This window comes from Sceloporus occidentalis, unplaced genomic scaffold, assembly GCF_023333645.1.
Source record: "Sceloporus occidentalis isolate IW3139 unplaced genomic scaffold, rSceOcc1.0.p SCAF_1, whole genome shotgun sequence".
NCBI classification, from domain to species: Eukaryota; Metazoa; Chordata; class Lepidosauria; order Squamata; family Phrynosomatidae; genus Sceloporus; species Sceloporus occidentalis.
Window position 1 is genome coordinate 45,544,992 of NW_028316981.1, and position 25,625 is coordinate 45,570,616.

The following is a 25,625-nucleotide window of genomic DNA, read 5'->3' on the forward strand; positions in this document are numbered from 1 at the left end:
GCTTTATGCATTTGGCACCTGAAACTACCAAATATGTAAATAAGACTCATGAACGTTAGTACTGTAGTGAAACACAAAGGAGTGGATAATACAGTCATCCCTCCATATCCACCAATTCTGTAGTATGTAAACACACACACACACACAAAATATATATATATATATATATATATATATATATATATATATAATAATAATAATAATAATTCCAAAAAGCAAAACTTGATATTGCCATTTTAATTAGAGGCCCCATTTTAGCACGCCATTGCATATAATGAGATTGGGCATCCATGGATTTCCGTATCCATGGGGAGTCCTAAAACCAAACCACAGTGGATACCAAGGACCCACTGTATTTTACCTGAGGAATACTAGAAGCATGGCTACTAATTGTCATGAGTAGTGGTGAAGTTTGAAACATGGGCACTCCTCATAACAGTTCCTCTTGCCATGCTCTTAAGGACAATCCAAAAATGAAGGGGCTGTGTTGATCAATACCTGTGCATGTCTGTGGAATCAATTTACCACAATGATTCTCTGAAATCAGGTGTAACCACCTGCATATACCCTGATGTCAAATTTGCAACAATTGTGCAGATATTTTTTAGGCTACCTAAATACATGGGACAAAATAGTTCTCTGTCCCTGCAACATAACACTTGTGGTTACTGTTTGATAATGTTCACTGCACAGATAGTGCAACAAGCTCCACCAAGAAAATACAGAAACTGTAGGAATTGCATGCTATGAATGCTTACTTTCTGTTTTTAGGGGAAAAACAATTCCCTGAGTGTATGCAGAACTTCTGTTTATATAAAATTGATTCAACCTGCATGGTCACTATTTGTGGGTTGCAACCCCTATGTAAGTCTCAGGATGGAGAAGTTCAGGCATCTCTGGCCATTAAACTGTTTTACATTAGGATGGCTGGAATTCCTCTTTTTATGCAAGCAGACTTTTAAATTTCAGCTTTTGAAGGCTGCTCTGAAACATACTTCTCAATATTCAGATAGTTTCTTGCATGAAATCTAATTTGCCACTTCTTTGCACTACTTCCCAGTTCCACTGACCAATTATGCATAATAGTTTTTCTATAAACAATAAAACCCAATAGAATTTCCCTCACCCACCACAAGAAAATTGATTCCTATTCCAGTAAAGGTAACACATTATTTTCCTTCAAGTATCCAGGGAGAGGGGAGCATCCTATCTCCCATTACAAAATCAGAAACAGAGGAAAAAAAATAATAATCCCACTATAGAACTGAATTGTCAGTGACTGTCAACAGAGAAGGCTCATGCTTTAAGTATTGTGCACCCTTGTATACCCTGAACTATATTTTCATATTTTCATATCTCATATCTGGAGATAGCATGTTTTTGAAAGATTTATGACCTTTCAGGAACACTAGGTGAGATTCCCAGGAAAAAAGGGTTGTTTCCCCAAAGGCATGTGGACATCCAGGTAAACAAAACCATCAAATTGAAAGTGCACCTTTCTGCCCTCAAATAATCTGCATTTCCTCTCAAAAGTTAAAACAAGGGATCTCCTCACACCCGAAGACAAAAGTCAGTCTCTCTGCATACCATCTGGTGTGTCCTCAGCCAAACATCCCTGTCCATCCAACTCAGGGAAGTCCTGATCCTATCATGTTTTTGTTACACTAAAACTAAAGCCATCAACCAGTCCAGAATTCCATTGTTGATTCTTTCCATGGTCTTCTCTTCAGATAGGTAATTATAATGCCACTGCAAACCCTTAAAACTCAGCTATCCATTTCCATATTTGCATGTCAGTCAGAATATGTTTGCTGTGTCTGTTTCAATTACTATCTTTTGTGTGTGATTACATTCTGCATTTTTCTAAATAAAAACTCTCTTAATTCACCCAAACCCTGGAGTTCTCTCCAGTTAGTACTGGTATACATTCGTGCAAATGGTCCAAAGGTTGCCAAGCCTCTTACATGGTGAATGTCACCAACATTTGAAGTACCACTGGCAGTTGGTGTGGACCTCCCAATCCCCCCATCTAATCTTTGGTTAACTATCTTCAAATATTTTGTTCGGTCATATAGGAAAAAAATATTTTTAAAATTTTTGTACCTGCCGGGTAACTTTACAAGAGTGCACCTTTTTGATTACTTTTCATGCTTTGTGCAAAGAACCTTGGCTTTTGTGCAAACATCCTGGCTTTTGCACAAAAGAATGTTTTTTGGCACAGAAAATTGTGTATTTTGTCCCGAGTGGTTTATAGGCACTAATTTTTCTTGAAAAATAGTTCTGGATAATGAAAAATCTAAGAAAGGATGACTCTTTTCTCAATAGGGTGTGTCTATATCACGATGTCCTTTCTTGTTGTCAATGAGAACATTCTTTACATCTAGTTGGCTGGAAGGCTGAGCCATTTGGAGCATGGGACTGCATGGAGCTGATGGAGCAACATTTTAAGAAGGAAGATATGGTATGGCATGGTATATTTTTTATTGAGGCTGGTCAGGCATTCTTCATTAGTGAACAGTAGTAGCTGTACAAACTCTTCTCACACCCCAATAAAATGATCATCTCTGTTATGAGCTGCGTAATAGTTATCTTGATTTATACTATGTTTAACAAAACCAGTATACCTTATTCTGACCACACAGAGATCTTTTTTTATTTATTTTAATCCCCAGACCCAAGCACATCTAAACCAAGGGATCAATCTGCTTTACCATTAGATCTAAAACTTTGTGCCTCAGGAAGAACTCTCAGACTGATGCCTGAAAATGCACAGCTCTTCTCTTTCCTCTATCTTGGGTTTATGCCTGGTTCTCCTTTTCTCATTGGAACAGGAAATATCTAGCCATGCAACTGCCATTAGCAGACAAGGATGTGGAGAAACTGGAGCATGTCCAAAGGAGAGCGACTAAAATGGTGAAGGGTCTGGAAGCCATGCCCTATGAGGAATGACTTAGGGAGCTGGGGAGGTTTAGCCTGGAGAAGAGAAGGTTAAGAGGTGATATGATAGCCCTGTTTAAATATTTGAAGGGATGTCATATTGAGGAGGGAGCAAGCTTGTTTTCTGCTGCTCCAGAGACTAGGACCCAGAACAACAGATGCAAGCTACAGCAAAAGAGATTCCACCTCAACATTAGGAAGAACTTCCTGACAGTAAGGGCTGTCCGACAGTGGAACATACTCCCTCAGAGTGTAGTGGAATCTCCGTCCGTGGAGGTCTTTAAACAGAGGCTGGATGGCCATCTGTCGGGGATGCTTTGATTTGGATTTCCTGCATGGCAGGGGGTTGGACTGGATGGCCTTTGCGGTCTCTTCCAACTCTATTATTCTATGATTCTATGATTCTACCTTTGTAACAAAAGCCCTTGTTAGAGAGGGAGCAGAGCTAACATTGAGTAAAATACTGTATAAAAGTAATTTCTAGACTTCTGGTGTTAAATAAATTGCAAGCCTTTACATGGTCTGTGGTGCCTCCATTTTATCATAGTTTTTATTGTTTTTGTTTCACTTTTCCAGATGTTCTCCTACAGATTTCCCCCCCCCCCACTCTTCCACTACAGACATTTTTTTTCTGAATCATAAGCTTTTGCTTATAATGCTTCCCAGCTACAGAAACTGGTTGGGTTGGATACATTATGTTCTCAGTCTGGGTGTTAGCTCCAAATTGATGCATTTTGGTTTCAACCGAATTCTCATAACCTTTTAATACTTTGCATTGCACCCTGAGGTGCTTGCATTTAGAGTGATAAAATAATTAAATGACTGACTGGTTCGTTGCTTTGCCAATTTGGTAAACTTTGAGAAATCCCACTGTTTCACTTATGTGGAAATTGCTTTCTGCTATTATTGATGAGTCACATTGGGAAGAAGACTCTGCTGTCTACTGTCATACTCAGCTCAGTAATCCATGACACATTTGACCAGTGTCTCATTCTGATGCTTTGCTTTGAATTGCAATCCTGAGTTATGATTTAAGTGCTATTAATATCATGGTCAGCTATAGGTGGCACCCTGTACTGTAGTTATGGATTCATAATCTAGAATTATGAATCCATAACTGCTCTATATTCAATTTATGCTACCTATTCACAGTTGTGGCACTATTGCCATGATCATAAATGCCCCCTGGATACCACCTTAACTTTCAGGGAACCAATTCAAGCAAGGCAGGCTTGTTTTGCTGCAGATCAACCCTATTGTCAAGACTGTAAATGCCCTTTGAATTTCATCTGAGAGTGCATTTATATCAATGTCCCCAAACCTTTTCAGGCTACCCCCTCCCCTGGGTCAACAACCCTAGCATCCCCCAATACCTATTTCTTCATATTAGGTCTACTATTCAAAACAACCAATTTAGCACTTTAAAGTTAAACATGCATATGTATTCAACAAATAAAACATAACTTTTAAAAACAATTTATTGAACGTTTTTAATCCATTTGATTTTTTTTACATCTCATCTGTAAATTATAGTCTTAACAGTTTTTTTTAAATGGGATGGATGTTCCTGGTACAAGGATATTAGTTTTTCAACATCAAGATAGATGTCACTAAGAAGAAGTGTTAAATCCCCATGTTTACCAATTTTCAGTCTGTTTCTTTGTTTTGGAAAGAAGCTGGGCAACTACACTGAAGCCTCACTCTACTAACTAAATATGTAAAGAAATATTGTAGCACCTATGAGACTAACTGAAAGAAAGAAGCTGACAGCATGATCTTTTGTTGACTTAGGTCTACTTCCTCAGATGCGTTTGGTGGAGTAGAAAACCAGGGACAGACCTATGTATGCTATTAATATGTGAGAATGTCAATTCAAATTCAAAATGTTTTTTCGCCTGTTTGGTTTCTAATATCTTGCCTGATGAAGAAGCTCATAGAGCTTGGAAAACTTGCAGTAAGTATATTGTGTATTTTGGTTGGCCAATAAGGGTATCACTGATGGATTTTTGTTTGTATTTGTTAAATGGCCAACCCAGCTATCCATTGTTCCCTGCCTACAAAGGGGCCTGTGATCTCATTGGAATAGAGGCATATTGGATTGCAAAAGAGGGATCCCTATGGAGATGCAAATGGACTTTAAATTTCCTGGACTTTCCTGGACAATGCTGCACGAATGGTGCACTGTAACCCCCCCTGCCATGTGATTGGGTGTGCGGCCTGATGCCAGCATGGGGTGCCTGCCGTGCATACGCCACATCCCCAAGCCGCCCCCATGCTGGTGTACAATGCCAGTTTTTTTAGCCCGTCAGTCGACTTTAAAAGTTTATGCTACAAACTTATTTCTCTCAGTTAGTTTTAAACATGCTACAGGATTCCTTTGTATCATTTTATGCTAATAACAACTAAAATAACTGGTATTTTTTTTAAAAAATCAAAAAATAAATGTTAGACAGTAAAGGGGGGTCCTGTGACATATTTAAAAGGCTAAGTACAACTTTTGAATGCTTCTAGGAGTGGCAATTCATCAAGTTTTGGTGCCCAGAGTAAGAATGGTACAGAGAAAGTGAAGAGGTTGAGGGCTGCCAAAACAGCCTGAGGTTGCAGTGGGGGAAGGAGATATATCAGGCCTGAAGCTTTGCGCATTCCTGATCTAGAAATTTTGGTGCAGTACAGACCGCCATAAAGTGGCATACCAACACCAATTCTAGGGTCAGGGAGCATGCACCAACCGTACTTTCCCTAACCCTAGTACATGTGGGCAGCGTAACAATGGTGGTGTCCCATCCATACGGGCACTGCCATTGTGAGGTAAGCACCATGCATCAGTTATGTTATGAGTGCGCCACTGGCACACTCCCAACATCATTGCAGCACCCAAAAAAGAACCCTTAAATACTAGGTTCTTTTTCTTCCGCAGTGACGGCGCACCGTTTGGGGGCTGTGCCATCCCTCTGGAGGAAAAACAGGCGCCGGCAGGCCGCCATTTCTCGGTGGTCTGTACTGCGCCTAAGACATTTAAATAGTGTTGATTTTTCTTAATAATATCATTCCAATGCATAGACACAATCTACAGCTGGCAAACAATTAAAAATGACATTGATTTCTTACTACAAAATGAAAAGTATAGCTTTACAAACCAGTATTTAGGAGAAGTAACAGTTAGAATAGTCTGGGCCTCTCTAGCTATTACATTTAGATGCAAATAATCATTGTTCTTTGTTAGATTACCGTGAAAAATTGCTAGAAAAAATGAGGAACATTGACTCCATCATGACAAAATCAATGTGGTTGTCTCTCCCCCTTTTGCTCTAGCAATATTTACAAGCTTTCCAGGCGACAAGACAGCACATTGCAGCAGTAGAACCTGAAAAATGGGCTTCTAAAATAAGAGAATTGGTCGAGAATGACCATGTTGTATTTTGTTATGGATGAAGGAACAGAGGCCATGATCCGGAAAACACCCTGAGAGCTCTAACACTACAGCTTCTTTTCTGGCTGCTCCCCTATCTGGACAGCTGGAAGGTGTGAGGCCTAGATGATTAGGGCACATCTTGGTAGAGTATTGAAGTCTGGATAAAAGAATATTGTGTTTTGCACTATTTGCAGTTTAGAGGTTCCTTATCCCTGATATACTGAACATGCAGTGAACTTCCAACATGATGATTTGTAGGTGCTGACACCCATGCAAATGTACTTGATTTCAATGGAATGGAGGTTCCATTAATGTTTGCCATTAACGTTTGCAAAAAGCTCACCGTATCATAGAAAACTAATACTTCTAAAGAAAAGCTTGGAAAGAATATAATCCTAGCACTGCTTAGAATTCAAAGATATAGCTGTGTTAGTCTGTAAAATCAGTATGCAAAGAGATCTTATAGCACTTTGAGACTAACTGAAAGAAAGAAGTTGGCAGCATGAAGAAATGTATCTGAGGAAGTAGATTTAAGTCTACAAAAGCTCATGTGCCAACTTCTTTCTTTCAGTTAGGCCCTGTACAGATCGGCACTTGTGCCAGCCTGTGGGTGGAGTCAGGGTGCAGCATCCTGATGCTGGATGCCCTGACTTCACCTCCAGGGCATCATGATGGTGCACAGCATTATGGTGCGACTCCAGCACTGCATCCAGATGATGCAGCGTTGAAGTGGTGCAATACAGCTGTGCTGCTGTGGCTATGGCACCCTTTGGAGGATGCAAAAAGCAGCTTTTTGCAGCTCCTTTTTGCATCCACCAGAGGCTGGATTGGGGCCACAGTATGAGCTTGCTGCAGCCCTAATCTGGCCAGGAAAGGGGTAGCTGCATGCCGCCCCTTGGGGGCTGTTTGTACAGCCCCTTAATCTCAAAGGTGCTACAAGATCTCTTTACATATTACCACTGCTCAGTTGTGGATGGCACCAACTTGATTGATTGATGGCATCAACATATCTTTACACATATTCTTTTTAAAAGTAACATCAAAGAGCTTTTCTGAAAAAAATAATGACAGACACATTAGACTCTCTAAGAAGTATCTTTAAGTGGGAATATCAGCCCAGAAATCCATGAAGTACATTTGTTGCCAAATCTCAAGAACACTCATGAGCAGACCATCCTTCCTAATACATAAAAAACTAGATTACTTTCAAATTTGATATTCCTGTAATAGCAGTATCAGAAATTGCTTTCAGCTTGCACCCAGCTACTGTTTCTCATTCCACAAAATCAACATTTATATTTCACCGGCATCATGAGTGGAACTTTGCTTGCACTTGGATTCATGTATTTTGCTTATTTGCCATAGTGTGCTGGTGAAGAAAAGATAATTGGTCTAAAGGAATTGGATAGAATGTGTAACCAAAGCACACAGAGAGGGTGTGATCTCTTCTGCAGCAAACTTTTCCATTAAGACACAAAGAATAGACAGGTCTTATGGTGACAATCTTGTCCACAGCATGATCTAGTTGGGGCAAACTAGTTCAAGACATGAATCAGGGATCGTGCCATTTCTAATCAGTATCATACATATCCTGGCTTCTACCTAGTGAACTGTGGTTGACTATCCTTGGACAATATATTGATGAAAGATTTGAGAAGAAAAAGTCCTGAAAATCTGGTAAGAGCTCTGGACTGGAAATAGAAACTTCCCTCTGTTTAACCAGATTGTATAGATTCAATAATCTAGACAACTAGCACAGTGTGGTAGTCTGAGTGTTGAATTGCAGTTCTGGAGATCAAGGTTTAATTCCTCGCTTGGCCATGGAAACCCACTGGGTGACCTTGGGTGAGTCACATACTCTCAGCCCCAGAAAACCCTGTAATAGGTTCATCTTAGGGTTGCCATAAGTCAGAAATGACTTGAAAGCACACAACAAGAGCAATGACAAAAACAACAACAGAGATTTAAAGATTCTACAGCATCTTCTCTATGACCAGGAGAAGAGATACTGAGTTGACTGAGGTATGATTAGAGAAAAGTCACTAAACTCAGTGGAATAAGTTAATCGCTGATTTTATTTAATTTACTCTAAGCATGATTAAATCTAGATTCAACAACCATGTCTAAATGGCTCATTGATTTTGCCACAGCAGCAGATCTAGTGAGCCCAGTTTCTCCTGAGTTTCTCCTGAAACAGAGAATTTGGCAGCCAATCTCTAGACTACACTAATGTATCAAAAATGGATCTACTATTTTGAACTACAACTATTTATAAGTTCTATGTGCACATTAACAAAAAAGAGAAAAAGAAAGGAAAAAAGAGGTCAATGCTAATCACCTTCTTTCTAAAATAAACCTTGCTACTACAAAACCTCCAATCTTATGCCCATGGAGACAGCATCTACCTCTATTTAGTGTCATTTCCCCAATATCTCATTTTCTCATTGTTATTCATTGGTGCCAAATGATTCATGAATGGAGGATTCACGAGTGGATACAAATCCTCTCATCTCAGTGTGATATGTGCTGTTAGATTAACACCTGCTCCTCCCCTGTTTGGGGAAATAACAGAATTCTTGTCTCTTATGATTTCAGGTTGACTAAATTCTTCTTGCTGAAATCTGTACATCAAAGGAGAGCAGAAAGGTACCTTTTCTGTTTCGTCAACAAATGCATTTTGAAGCCATTTAACTTCAAATGAAAAAAGTGAAGGGGAGAGAGAGAGAGAGAGAGAGAGAGAAATAACAAGGGCAGAGGAGAATGCCTACAGGAGGTGTTTACCATTCTAGCATTTCTCATCTGTAAAGTTTGGTGAACTGAAGTATTCCAACCATTAGCATGGCAAAGGGACCTAAGCCAGAGTTGAAAGAAATATTCCTGATCCAAAGGGAATCCCTGGGACAAAAAAGGGCCTTATATCAGTAGAGAGGAACACCTAAAAGCATCTGGCTCATAAATAAACATCCCACTTTGAAACAATATTACAGGACTTTAACATTCAGAAGAAGATGTGTGGAAGTGGTCTAGAAGAGAGGCAGTGTGAAGAGAGGAAGTATTATTTTCTTTTAGCCTTCCCTTTAAATTCACCTCCATAGGGAGAATCTGTAATTTGCAGATAAACCATGCTTTCCACAGAGAAGGTGATAGGTGTCCTGTTACAACAGAAGTAGACATGGTGTGATTCGCAGGTTGCATCCTGTCCCTGGACTCCATTTTTGTGCCTCCTGTAATTCATCAGAAGTGCTCCAAAGCCTCCAACTCACATTTCTTTTAAAAGTGATGCAGTTATCAAACACATTTTGTTGCTGAACCTTACACAAACCATTTAGAAATCCCCCCACAAGGTCCCCAGAAACCTATACAGTACTGCCAACAATGCCTGTTTTCCTCTGCAGCCTCTCAAATGGCAGCAGAAAGCAACATGGTGTTATTTTAATCAGGACTCTCCCAACAAGCAGGAACCCAGATTTCTCCACCTACTTTGCTTTGGTGGAGAGTCTTACCTGAGCAGGAATGTCTCCTGATCAGACCTGCCACTTTTCACATGTGAAAAACTAGGACAATTAGAATTTAAGTTGGTCTGTGTTAAAATAGCTTCAGTCTCTGAAATCTTTAAGTGACTATGCTTATCTTTCCCTCCATCTATATTTTGTATTCACACTTAAAACCATTGATATGCATCCACAAGGTCATTATTTTGGTTGATGAGAAGTAAGGGTAACTTTGTACAATTCCCTCAAATTCTTGTTCACTTCTCTCCTGAGGAAGCCCATGTATAATTGAAATGACCTCTTGTTTTCATTAATTATGTATCTGCTGAATTGCTACTGAAGAAAAGGATCTGGACTTTTCATCTGTGACAAATCCTGATTGTTGTTTTGCATATAAAAGAAAAGGAATCCATTTTAGGACATGGACTAAGGAGATAATTGAATAAATACAGCATCACTGAGAGCTGGGGGAATAAAACATGTCAAATTATAAAATAAAGTGTATATAAAGTGATTTTGAAGTCTGGACCTAAATGGCCCTTTTCTCACACAGTTTGTAATGAGCAAAGTTGCATGGAGGCACCATTTATTGATATTTGTCTGACTCTAACACAGAATGTATTTAGATAGGACAAGAAATGGAAAGAAAATTCAAAAATTGAACAGGTGGGGGGGGGGGGACGACCCAAGAAAGGAACTTCTTCTGTGTGCCTCAGATTTCTTGCCATAGTGTATATGTTTTACATGCTTGTAGTATTTTAAAGCTGGAGTGAATTAAATATTGGCTGATGGATGTGCTGTCACAAATCAATGATGGTGTTGGCTGTCTCCCTTCCTTGGGGTGGTTAAAGAGCAGATATGTGGGGAATAGAGATTGTGTTGAAACTTTCAAAGCCATTCTCATGAGAAAGACTGGTATGGGGTTGGAAGGAGGGGCAAGCCTGGGAAGGAGGTAATATGAAAGTGTTTAGGTTTATGGGAAAATGGAGTGTAAACCTAAGCAAGGTTTTAATTGCTTTGTGCTAAGATTATGCTGTGTAACCACTTCTACTTCAGTTTGGACAGCATACATTTGCTTAGAACAACTTTGGTTTCTGAATAAAGTTTTCTGCTTTACTAAAGATGCTTGGATTTTTGTACATGACATTAACTTTGTACATTACATTGTACAAGTAACATTATGGGGAAATGACAACACTGGCTCCCTATTATCAGGTCATTTGTCCATGAATACTTTGAAATGTCTTGTTGTTGTATGTCTTTACAGAAACTGGGACATCAGATCTGAGGCTAAGACTAGAATTTGGCACAATTAGTATTTTGGGAGTGCAACTCCCAGACTCTCCTAGTGAGCATGGACATTTATAGAAGTTGTAACCCCAAACACTGACTTGGTCAATCTCTAGTTAAGATGCTTATCTGTAAAAATCACTTACCGGTTGTGAACCACAAATGCAGTAAAAGCCTTGCCCCATCATTGAAAACTTGGATCCAAGCTTGATCATTTCTTGAATTGTCATTGCTAGCTGGTTCAGTCTACATAGCTTTCCTTCCCCATAGTGATAACCTCATTTTCAAATTATAACTGAAAATCATTTAATACTCCCAAGAGGACCTTGGGATGTAGTTATTATGTCATCCAATCTATTCCATTGTGACTCTCATCCTTCCAGGCTTTAATATGCCAAAAATATTGCTCCCAACTTGGTTTTTGAGAAAATGTTATGTATCTTTTTCCCAAATAAATTTATCATTTATTCTGTTATCATGAAATGTTTAATATCAGGGGAGAAATTATTTGATGTAATAATTCAGATCCTTTCCCTAAGGCATTACAGTTCAAGAAACTCTGAATTTTATTTCCTTTACTAAGTACAAAGTCATATAACTCAACAAGATTGAGAGGGGAGGGTAGCATTTTGGTTTGTAATTTGTTTCATACCTGTCTAATGGATTTCACTGAAAAATAAAGTCACACTTTTCTGTATTCTGTGTTGCAACTTGAGTATCAATTATGCTGGTAACAAATCCCCATTAAAATTTGCTGCGTTTTTTAAAAAAAATTGTAAGCTGCGTTGATCCCCAGTATTGAGAAAAAAGAGCAATATTAATGAATTAGTCTGAGATCTGGTATTGGTGTTGTATAGCATAAATTGCTTCATGTAGAGTACGCTTGTTTTCACTGCCCCTGGGACTAGGACATGAAACAATGTATTCAAATTACAACAAAAGATGTTCCACCAAAACATTAGGAACACTCTCCTGACAGTAATACCTTGAACATAAGGCTTTCAGGGCAAGTTTCATATGTGCGAAGTCGAAAGCTTTCATGGCCGGCATCCATAGTTTTTTGTGGATTTTTTGGGCTATGTGGCCATATTCTAGAAGAGTTTATTCCTGGTGTTTCGCCAGCATCTGTGACTGGCATCTTCAGATGTGCCTTTGTCAGAGCCATGCACTATCTGTGATCTTTCTGGGCTGGGCTCAGTACATAATTACTCAGAGCCTCCAAGTTCTATGTACAGAACTTTACTACAGAGCATTTACAGCACTATGTACAAACCAACGACTTTCCGATAAACCATCCACTAACAACAGCAACCCCAAGTGAACATAGGCTACACCATATTTATAAATTTTGTCTATGGCATGATTTTCTCACACAGGTGTCTGCAATAGTCCTCTTGCATCAGCTTCTTGCATCATGTCTGCTGTGTCATCCTGGGCATATCCAATATGGTGTGATGATGACAATTCATGTCAGTCATCATGCTGCAACCTTTCCCATGTGTTGCATTGCCCAGCATCCACCATGTGTGCAGTGAAATTCAACTCCAATTTCACATACACTGGCAGACTTATATCACAATTCATAGGCCTCAGAAGTAAAAGCACCAGGAGAAGACAAATTCAAGATTCCTCAGAAATTATGCCCTATCTCTGATGGGAGAAAACAGTTCCATCTAGCACATATAGATTATTCAGCTTGAGTCCCTAACTGGGAAGAAGGAGGATACAAATAAATATAACAACAACATCATCATCAACAACAACAACAATTCACACATTAAGGAATTGTTAATGCGTTTAACAGAGTTTTCCTCTTTCTGGGATTCAGCTTCAGTTGGTTAGCCACCATCCAGTGCTCCAGCCATCAAACATCCAACTGTCCAGTATTGATTTAGGCTCTGCATCAACACATATGACCTGGAATAATAGAGAAATTGGACTGAGTATCATCTGTATTTCTAAATTGGTCTATATCTGGAATGGACAGTGATTGTAGATGCAGGCTCTATCTTTTCCCCACAGTGGTGGGCCATTCAGTGGCATTTTTGGCCACAGAATTGTGTGACTTCCATGCCTGGTGGTTTTTTTTTTTTGGGGGGGGATGGGTTTTTGAAAAGCTCTAGCAATTTTTCCAGCACTGGAAAATCAGAAGGGTGCAGAAAAAAAAGCCCTGCAGGGTGCATAAGGCCCACAAGAGTGTACAATTCCTGCCTCGATCAAGAGATGTACATAAGGTGACTGTGCTTATACAAAACCCAAAGCAAAGCAAATATTAAACTTGAGCAAGAGACTGCTCCTAAAAAAAAAGGGGGGGGGGTACATCATTAAAATTTCAAATGCATAGATTTCCCTTCCATGTGAATGACAGTATTTGTGTCAAGTATTCATAGGAAACCTTAAGCAACATTGTAGATAAACAATACACCAGAAATATTCCCTATGGGGGATTTAGAGTCATAGCTCATTAAATTCCTTGGCACAGCACACATTATGCTTTTATTGTGCAAAGGACAGGTAACGCTTTGTTCCACATCCTGAATTGTGAAGCAAACACCACTTATCCCAAGGTACCGAACTGAAAATGCCTACCTGAAATGATAAGGCTTAATGATATGACTTTGATGTTATTATTTAAAGCTGTGGCTTATCTGAATTATTCCAGTCATTCCAAACATCTCATTTCTCATAAAACACTTTCTTTTTCTTCAAATGGACAGATGACATAAATATTCCAGTAAAGTGAATATCACATTTCCTCCCATTCAACATGTTTGGGTTTCTTTCAGGTGACAAATAATGTGCTGGACTGCATTATCTACTGTTGCTGAGAACCTGGATTGATAGATGTATCACAAACTTTCTCACAGGCAGAATTATGACATGTCTCCCCCTCACATCCACAATTCATCGTTTAAGCTCCTACTGTCCCCATTCCGAAATATTGCATTTCTTGGATGCTGGAGAGTGAGTGGTGGTGGTGGCAGCGAACAGAAGCATCCCGCTATGCTCCTTTAGCTAGATGCATAGTGAGAGTCATTCTCAGAGGTTCTAAAAGAGGATGCTATAGCTGTGCGTTAAAGTGTAGGAGCATAGCTGGATGTTTCTCTGCTGCCCTCCTTGCTATCCAGGGAGTGCAGCAGCTGAGGTGCTGCCACAAAACAGAATTAAAGCAGTTTGACACTACTTTAACTGTCATGGTTCCATCCTATGGGATCCCGGGATTTGCAGTTTGTTGTGGGACTAGAGCGCTCTGAAAGAGAAGGCTAAATATCTCAGAAAATTATAAAACCCAGAATTTAATAGCACCGAGCCATGGCAGTGAAAGCAGTGTCAAACTGTGTTAATTTTGCAGTGTAGATACAGCCCAAAGTTTTGGCCAAGGTTGGGGTAAGTTTGATTGTGGCACATCTGGTAGAAGATTCCAAGCTCCATAACAAACAAAAATGTGACTTATGCAGATATAAGTTAGATGTATATCTTTGTAGCTCACTCATAGGATTCCAACCATTAGGTTTTTCTCACTGTGCAATTAAGAGAATGCCAGGAGGAACAGAAAATCTCTTAAATTGTTACAAAAGAAGATAACATTTCTGTACTTCTATTGAGCCAGCATGGTATAGTGGTTTGAGCACTGGTCTATGACTCTGGAGTCCAAGGTTTGATTCCCACTCGACCATGAAACCCACTGGGTGACCTTGGGCAACTCACATGCTCTCAGCCTCAGGGGAAGCCAATGGCAAACCTCTGAACAGATCTTCCCAAGAAAACCCCATGACAAGTTCACCTTAGAATTGTCATAAGTTGGAAACAACTTGAAAGCACATAGCACACCCACACCCAAACCCCTTTATTGATAGGGTAGTAAGAAATGTTTGATGGTACATCATGAAGGACTGAATAACTGTATTCCTTAAGCAGAGCTGGAGCAAGGTACAGGGAGAGGCGGGATACAAATAATAATAATAATAATAATAATAATAATAATAATAATAATAATGGTATTTTACTGACTGTGGCAAAAATCAAAATGATTTCTTGCTCCCCCATTCCATATACAGAAGCCAAACTGAACTTTCAGATGAATCTGACCCTCCTGCAGCACTTGAGGGCAGCAGAGTAAGCTACACAACACACATACAGTTCTGACCCATAACATTTTGCCATTTCATGCCTCTTTCATCAGCCACCATTGTGCTTAATGACAGATTAATCAGTTCTGTCTTTACGCAAAGGGCCTGCCAAAAATTCCTGTTTTAGAAAGCAGCCCCTTTTTGCAGTGCACTTTCTCACCTTTCCTCTTGTGTGAGCCACATGCGAAGGGAATAATTGTGTGGGCTCATGGGAGGGGAATTATTATAAAACGCTTTAAAACATTTTAGATGCTTCACAAATAAAACTATTACAGGTACTGGAGTCTTTTCCCATCACGACATCCAATCACTTTAGGCTCAAGAAAGGCAAGTCACCTAACTGTTGTTTTCACTGCCTCTTTCTCACATAAAGAAGCTTTTATGGACCTGGATTTTGTAGCTATAATTGGATTGCTAGAGAGGAGTCTCCCCTTAGGGGGTATGACCATTAAATGTGATGGTGGAGTTTGTAAGTCTGGATGACAAGAAGTTTTAACATCTCTTTTAATACATCTGTGACAGGATGAGGTTTGGCCAACCGGATTCCCCCTCTCCCAAATTTCTGTGTTACAGCCTTTTGTTCCTTCTGTCTGTTTGTCATTCAGCTGGAATCTTATGTGCCAAAAATTAGTGGTAAAAGATTGAAATGTAAGCCATTATTGCAAGAAAAAAGATGAATATGAAGTGGGAAGGTGGGACATAAATGGAACTCATAGGGATGGACATATACATTTTTAGAGACTACAAAGCTGCTTTTTAAAATAAGTTATATCATTATACTAATAACATTACTGTTACTTCCAAACATTATAAAAATGCTTCACAAAAAAGGAGGAGAACAGAGAATACAGTTTGAGTAATATTTGCATGTGCATGCACACATATATTTAGAAATAATTACTATAATGTCAATAGAAATTTAAAACATCTCACCAAAGCAGAGAAAACTGTGCCTAAGTAACCTCTGTGCCCCTGTAGTTGGCTGGGCAAGTGAGGGTAACCTCAAAGCCCTTGCCCTCCTTTCTTGTGCCTTTTTACTTTGTTGTTGTTTTGTGCCTTCAAGTTGTTTCCAAATTATGGCAACCCTAACCCTGATGGCCAGAAGCAAAGAGGAGGTGGTATCTTGGGGTTTTCTTGCCAAGATTTGTTCAGAGGAGGTTTGCCATTGCTTTCCTCTGGGGCTGAGAGCATGTGACTTGCCCAAGATCACTCAGTGGGTTTCATGGCTGAGCTGGGAATCAAATCATGGTCTTCAGAGTCATAGGCTTTTAATGGCTGAGGTGTGGAAATTTATTTCATGCCATGACATTTTATGGCATTTTATTTCATTTGGGGTATCTCCACTTGTATTAACACATCAAGCTGCATTATTACATCAAGCTGAATTTTTAATACATCAAGTTATTGGATTGTCATAGGTTAAAATCTGAAATAGAGGAGGCAGGACTGGGAAAGACAGATGGTTTGTACTTCATGAAATCCCTGTGAAAATATTAGTTACATATGACGTCTCTTCTTGTAGGGTTGGAATGGCTTTCACATTTTGCTTCTTAATCATCCCTTGAGGATTTGTGCCCCAAATACTATTCTGTAACATAAAACAGCAAATGGTGGGCTGTTTTTCAATATTCACAAGAGCACAAAGTATTATGACATTAATGTAGTTCATAGAAATGCACCAAGTCTTTCATTCCAATTTCCTTTCCCTAAAGACTTTTAGGCTTTGTAAAAATTGGCTTTTTCCATGTTGGCAACTGACTAACATTCTGTCTTCCCTTAATCACTCACAAAATGTCATTTTGGCCATTTCCCAGTAGAAATCAGATTGTTCTTTATAGATTTCCTTAACAGGTTGTAGGGAAAATCCATTCATTTCCTAATCAGAAGGAAAGAAAGAGGATTTTTTTAAAAAGTACCCAATAGAGTTAGCTGCTTGGGAAATGACTAAAGAAAGAACAATTCATGTACAACACTTTGCTAATGAAACGGGTGTTAACTGATTGATATCCAAGTGTTCCAAGGTCTGTAACCTCAAATGTCAGGTTTGGTAAATGAAAGAAGAAAAAGAATATATTAACACACACACACACACACACACACACACACACACACACACACACACCAACAACAACATTCAGTCCACAAACAGGATTTCAGCTGTACAACAACAACAAAAAGAGAGATTAATCCAATTCTCCAGAGAGGATACAATTCCAACATAAGAAAGAACTAAGCAGCTTAGAGCCTTAGGAAAGAAAGAAACAAAATTATCTGTGTTCCAATGCCAGCCTGAAACAACTGATACCAAGGCAGGGAAGGAACAATTAACAAGTCTTCCAATCACTGTAGCGTTGGCTTGTTTCTGCAGACTTTGGCACTGTTTAAGCCTAATGACTCCATGAAAGAGAAATGCATATAAAGCAATAGGGTGGATAGTGGCCAAAATGAACATGGCCTGATCTACACAGAAATGAGGGGGGAATGAGGTTGCCAGTAGAAATTCTGACTTTTAGTAAATGAGCTGCATGCTTGTCAATTTGCTGCTTGTTCTACATCCTACCACAGTCAATGGCTAAACAACAATATAGGAATAATGACCTAAATCCAAATGCTAGTCCCAAAATCAGTAGACCTGTTGAATCAATATGCACTCATTTATCATTCAATAATTGAATTGATTCAGTAGGTCTCATTTAGCTGGGATTTAGGCTAACTGTTGATATTACACATCGACTACTTAGTTGTGGATGTATAACTAAGTTCTTCTGGCATGATTTCCCCCCCCCCCCCCCCATCCACCTAGCTCACTGTAGCAGCCAGCAGCTGGGTCAAGCAAAGGTCTGTCAGCTACCAAATGGATAGGAGGGGCTACAAGGGAGGTGGCAGAAGCCTTCTTCTTTGCTGTCGTGGTAGCAGAGACACTTTCACTTCTCCTTTGCCATGGCAGCACGAGGGCAAGACTGGGTGGCACCCCTCCCCCCCAGTGATGCCACTGCCTCCCACCAGTGAACAAAGTCACAACAATCAGTAGAACCCCTCTTGCAATTCTTCATTGCAGTCTTGTTTGCCAGTGGGAGAGTGCTGGAAATGTCATCCTCTTTGTGCAGCTTCAGACTTTCTTTTCAACTCTGAACACATCAACTGCTGACTTTCCTTTTCCCTTGAATCCAGTTGTGTCATTAGGCACAGCACTACTTGTAGTTGTCCTCTGCTGTTTCCCAGTAGCTCACTGAGTGTCATCCAACCAGGGAAACAGGATTATGGACAATTTTATGTACACAATATGTGTTATTCTACTTTTAGGTGGAGGTGAATCAAGCAACTGAGCCTTCAGTCCACTCTTATACCTTATAGCGAAGATATTCTACATGCCAAGGAAATATATCCTACAGCCTTTAGTTACTATACCTAGACTGAAAAGGGGATAGTGCATGTCATATTAGATAGAGATTGAAATAGGGAACAGTTGGTTTCCTTATGGCACAATGTATGGCTTTCCTTAGCATTTTCAGTTGTCTGGCATGAATTGCTCTGAAAATGTCCTCTTTCTGCTTTGGATAACATTGTGGTTGTGACTGGAACTGATGGTTGGACTTCCTTTCTGAGGAGAAATTTGGTAGATGCTGCTCCCGGGATATTTTGGCCAAAGTAGACTTGCTGTGGAAAGTGTCTTTCAAAACGCAGCTTTACCAAGGCTTCTATAGTTTGCCCTGTACATCACCCTGTCTGAACCCTTCTGATCCTCAGAGTCATCTACCACAATGCCATCTAGAGCAGATGTCACATTTTCAAAATCCATTATCAAGATAGAAGGTAGCTTGCACAAAATTTTAAGAATCAGTGATTGGACAATTATGTTCCATCCACACAGTTCTACATCCATTCTGTCCCCTCTAGGCAACCTCTATGGACTGAAGCACACTGTGATAGACATTTATTGACTATTCAGGGGCAATCCTGGGAGGAACTGAAGCAACGCTTGTCTATAGCTGTGTGTGGCTGGCAGAAGAGAATTATTTTTTTCCTCCTGGATCTCCCATGAGCAGCTGGAGCTCTCCTTCAGTGCCTACCATCCATTCCCACCCTCTGCCCATAAACAGCCATCAAAGCACATCCTAGCAATTAGCAGCTGCCTGGGAGGAGTCTGGACATTGCAAAAGGAGGCATTCAATACATTAAAAAAAAGACACAAGCATGCACATACCTCACCATCAGCGCTACATTCAATGGTTCCATGGGGGGGGGGGGGGGGGAAGAAAGGCCAAAATATATGGCCATTTCAAGACAATATAATTAATAGAATGAGGCCAGTCAGCAATCAGCAGCTGTTACAATTAGAAGAAATTCAACCAATGCGGTTTCTCATTAGAGAACTGGTGTCAGTTGTCTACATTTCCTCTTCTTGAAGCATCTTATATTTACAAACTGATGATGGGACCAGCTTCCATAGATAAGAGGCTACTTCATCAAGTATAAGAAGGCAAGTGGCGGCTTAATCAAAATCAAGGAAACACAAATATCCATCATGAGATTTGTATGCAATGCATTTTTTAATTAGTTAAAGAAAATATTTTGTATCAAGGCAGGAGGGTTCTCACTGCAGATAGACAATCATAAAGAATTGTTAGCATTATATGCTGACTATGTCATACTTGATCAACGCCATGGCTATATACCTGTATTCACCATAAATTGAACAAACAAATGTATTTTGGTTTGAGTGAGTGATTAAAATGGAGTCAATTCAATTTCTCCAAGGAACGACAACTTTAGCATTAATAATACATATCATGAAGCCATAGGAATAACTAGGAGACTAACCACTCTTCTTGGTATTCAATTCAATAGCTTACAGTCCTTTAAAAGATTAGGTTTATAAATGTATTCTGCAGTGGTGTGGAAATCATTACCTTTGGAAGTATAACACATTTACAGAAAAGCCACTTAGAAGATTCCACAGCATGCTCTTCAGTTATACATTAGAGTTACTGATCTCTGATAATGGATACATAGGCCAGTCATCATGACAAAAATGCTGTTGGAGAAAGTGAATACAAATTCCTCAAGACTCTATTAATCTAATAAAACCCGTTTATACCTCCTGTGGAAGACAAGATCATTACTTACACACATCATTGGACAATAAATTAATCGGAATTGTTAGCTGCTCTATATTCAGAGGGCAAGGACACAGACAAATTGTCATTTAATGTTGTAATGTTTGTTTGAAATTGCACTATAAAGTATATCTTCACTTTTCTGACATTAAAAAAATATGGCTTATTCAAATCACACGTGGTTTTACAAGGGGACGATAATTGTTCAGCAACACCAAGATCTCTGATATAAAAGTGGTAAAAACTGAAATTATGAATTGAAGGGAAAAGGTCGAAAGATGAATGTAGAAAGAATGTAGAAATGCAAAAATATCTTGTATAGGAAGAGCAGACATAGCAATAGCAATAGCAGCTACATTTCTATACCGCTTCATACTGAACTAAGCCATCTCCAGGTAGTTTACAACGTGTAAGCTAATTGCCCCCCAACAAGCTGGGTACTCATTTTAGTGACTTCAGAAGGATGCCAGGCTAGTTGACCCTGGAGCCCCTGGCTTAAGCAAAGTCACAACCTTGTGGCTGTGAGTGGCTGCAGTACCAGGACATCATAGTTTAAGAACATAAGAAAGTTTAAGAACATAAGATAAGTTCTGGATTGAACCAAAGGCCTACCTTGTCAGGCCTTATGTTTCCACATTGGTAGACCTGTTGCCTGTGATAAGCCTACAAATAGGACGTGAAGACTGAATCCACATAACAGATCTTTCAGAGCAGTGACATATTCTGTAAGGTATATGAGAAACATGAAGAACAAAGAAGATGCAGGCAACAGCTCATCAATTCTTAAGAGAGCTATCAAAAGTCCCTGAGAAATTATCCTGGATTTGAAGTTGCTCTTTTCATGCAATTTCCTTTTTGTAAGTCAGAAATAGCCATTTTGTGAGCAGAAACATATCTCAATTGGCAAGGGAACATCTTTGGCTCCAAGTCTGCATGTCAGGACCAGGCCCCTACTTGAAGAATACATGAGGGGAGAGAGAGAGAGAGAGAGAGAGAAAGAGAGAGAGGCACCAAATTATGTTGTCTTATTCAAGGTTATTTGGAGTTTCCTTACTGTCTGCAAGTCACAGTGTCCAATGTTGCACATATTTATTCCTTCTGTGACTGAAGTGTGTCCTGAGGCTTGAATATAACACATAACATCTACTGTAGATCACAGGGCCAATGTCAGATTTTGTAAAACAACAACAACAACAATAACAATAACAACAACTGATATCTTGTCCAGTTTGGGACTCAAGGGCAATTTATAAGATTTAAAATGAACATAGTTCAGCACATTATACAGAGCCTGTTTCCCTTGTGGCACAACTGCAACTGCACAGGCATTTTTCCCTTTGATTTTTGGTAACACAAAAGTCAGTAGAACTGGATAGCTTCTTGTGAACATGAGATGGTTTCACTCTCATATAATCTTTCAGAGCTCTCAGACCGTCCTTTTTCTTAAGTCCAGAAATGATCCATGTGCCCTTGGATGCTATGGTTTTATACCCCCAACATCTTCTTGTAAGATCTAAAACCTTAGTATTTATTCACCTGCTTTCATTTTACTAGTAAGTGGTTTTGTAGTTCCTTGTTTAGAAATTTCTGGATTCTTGATGTTTGTTAGATACATACAGGCTATAACCAATGTGCAAATATAGGAATGATTATCAATTTATTTTATCTATTCATATATTATTTTATATGTATGTAATCTTCATTTTTGTTTGGCCCCCAAATATCCATAGACCATTGGGCTTTGAGCTAATAAAAGCCATCTTCTGAAATCATGAGACATGCAATTTTAATGGATGCTTTCCAGTTTTTGGTCTTTATACAGAAGTTATAATATTGCATGCAGACCAATAGGTGGCTATAAATAAAAAGCAGATTTATGAACATAAAATAAATTTTAAAAATACATCAAAGCAAGATATTTTTATTATGTACATTGAAGTATTGAGTCATAAAAATTGTGACAACATCCATTAAAACAACATGAAGTAAAGATAATCTTCTGACACTTTCCAAATAGAAGGAATAAATTTATTGTTAATTCTACTCCTCAGAAGGATTTTAGCATCCAATGCCATCTTTTTTGGAACCGAAGGAAAGCAAAAGCCAAGGATTTTGGAGGATGATTGCTTTGGATTTCTTACAAAAGAAAGCAGGCAAACCAGCAGTCTGAATGATAGACAGAACTTCAAATATTCTGAAACTGTCAGGGTCCGTTTATATCTTGTATGGAATATTCACTGTGCTTTTATTTGCAGTGAGGTTGCCTTGCTGTTCATTGTCACACTAAATAATCCTTTCCATGTTTAGTTTCTATAAGGTCAAGTTTGCCTACTGAAACATCAAAGATAGAAGACTGAGACGATGAAAAAGAGGTATACTATTATCTATATCTTGCACTCAAATGTTCTCACCCACATACCACACAAAGAGAATCTTAGGAAATTTAGTACCATTGCACACTGGTTTCTGAAGCCACAAAGAAAGCAATGTATATATTCCCTTTTCAATGTGCAAAGAAACAGTGGTTTTCATTTCTTCTGGTGAATAGAATTATTTCCATTGCTGCTCTATTGCTGCGCTTGTAGTTTTTCTTCACTAGGCTGTTGATTTTAGCAGCAATTTTTCAAAGGTTTGGGGAGCTAACAATTTCTTCCAAACTTACACAGGGATAGGGGTTTAAACTATTTTAAAAGGTTGTAACATGCTTTGTTTAACATGCTTATCAACTCTTGAAACCCTTCCCCACTGTTTGTAATTGTGCTAAATTGTTTTAAGATGATTTTATCTGTACATTGCCATGTGAACCTATGATGTTGGATATGATGTTAATTTTACAATACGACGACTACTACTACTAATAATACTTATTTATTTATTTATACCCGGCTCTTCAGCCAAAAGGCGATTAGAGCTGCTTACAGTTTGTTAATTAGACATTTCCCTGCCCTTAGGCTTACAATCTAAAAAAGACAAGACACAAAAGGAGAAGGGAATGGCAGTGGGGAAGGGGAAAAGTCCAGCAGATCTGTTCTCCTTCGGAGGCCTATTGGAGCTGGCTTGTCTTCGTCTCCCTCAAGATGGTGGATAGAGGGAGGGCTCTTCTTCTTTCAGGCAAGGCCTGTTGGAGCTGGCTTGCCTTCCACTGTACTTATTCTCTGCATATGTAGTTACCATCATGTGAAGATATGAGGATGGCTAGTGTGAGGTTCCTCTGTTGGCTCCATAACCCACTGTCCTCTTGCTGAGGAGAATGACCAAAGGAAGTGATGGAGAGATCTATCAATTTGAATTTCTCTCACATTCAGATTTCCCAAGTTCTTCTGCCCCAGAATTTGCAAATTTTGATCCATTCATCTTACTGCAATTGAGCAGAAACTGCAATCCCCCCCCCCCCCGCATGGACTAAATTCAGTAAATTCATCTACTTTAAGATGGAAAAAAGATGATATTACACCTGCCTATCATGCAACTGCTAAAGATGAGGAGCATTTCAACAGAAAGTGATGACAACTTTTAATTTGGGTTGGATTGTAAGAGCAAAATGCTCAAAGCCCTGGGCATGGATTGATGGATTTGACAGTTTTCTTAGTTTTTAAAATTTCTAAAATTCTAAAATTCTATGTTTTGAATATGAATAATTTTGTGAATTTCAGTGAATTCTTATGACACACATATTGAAGCAAAATACTCATTCACCCATACTCCACTCTGTTCATCACTGGAATATACAAACTGAAAATACATTAATAATAGTAATAATAATAATAATTTTTATTTATATTTCCCGCTTCTCCTAAGGATCGAAGTGGGATTACATAATTAAAAATACAATACAGTACAAATACAACTATAAAATATTAATACTGAAGTACAACATTCCCATTAGTTCCTTAAAATATTTAATCATCAAGTAATCCTACAATCATCATCAAGGGTGGAACATTTATCATAGTCTTATACAGAATCAGAAGGATATGCGCTCTGGAAGAGATCTGTCTTAAGTGCCTTCTTAAATACTCTAAGGTGGTAATAAGATGGATCTCTTCCAGTAGACTGTTCCACAATTTAGGGGCTGCGGCTGTAAATGCTCTATGGGAAGTTGTTATTAACCTGGTGTTATAGTGTTCCATTAAGTTCTTCCTGGATATTCTGAGTGTGCGGAGTGGATTGTGTAGGGAGAGGCATTCCTGCAAGTAACTCAGCCCCGAGCCATGGAGGGCTTTAAAGGTAATAACCAACACCCTTGTACTGCGCCCAGAAGCTGATTGGCAGACAGTGAAGGGATTTCAACACTGGTGTTATATGGTCAGACCTAGGTGTATTAGTGACCAATCTGGCTGCAGCATTTTGAACCAATTGAAGCTTCCGAACTTGGTACAAGGGTAGCCCCAAGTACAGCACATTACAGAAATCTAAACGAGACATTACTAGTGCATGTACCACTGCTTCAAGGTCCTTTTGGCCCAGGTAGGGATGCAGTTGGCATATCAACCAGAGTTGGTACCAAGCGCTCCTGGCTATCGCATCCACTTGAGATGTCAGCTGTAGTGATGGATCCAGGACTACTCCAAAACTGCAGACTTCTTCCTTTAGGGGAAGTGTGACTGCATCCAGGACTGGTTGACAAATCTCCATCCCTGGGCCTGGAGTACCTATCGCTAGTACCTCCATTTCCTCTGGATTCAGCTTGAGTTTATTTTCCCTCATCCAGTCCATTACTGACCCAAGGCAGGCATCCAGGGGAGAGGTGCCATCCCTAGTCACTGTACCAGTTGGAGACATAGAGAGATATACTTGGGTGTCATCAGCGTACTGATAACACTGTGCCCCATGTCTCCTGATGAGTTCTCGCAGTGGCTTCATGTAAATGTTAAACAGCATGGGGGACAGAATGGCACCCTGGGGGACACCTGATGTCAGCTCTCTTTTAGAAGAGCAGCTGTCCCCCAGCATCACTATCTGGAATCTGCCGAAGAGGTAGGAATGGAGCCACTGGAGCGCAGTGCCTCCAATTCCTAGCTCCCTGAGGCATTCCAGAAGGATACCATGGTTTATGGTATCGAAGGCTGCTGAGATGTCCAAGAGCACCAACAGGGTCACACTTCCCCTGTCATTGCCCAGACGGAGATCATCGACTAAGGCGACCATGGCAGTTTCAACTCTGTATCCGCCCTGAAGCCAGTTAGAAATGGGTCTGGATAATCGGCTTCATCCAGTCGGCTTCATCTACTTGTTCATTGCTAGAAGA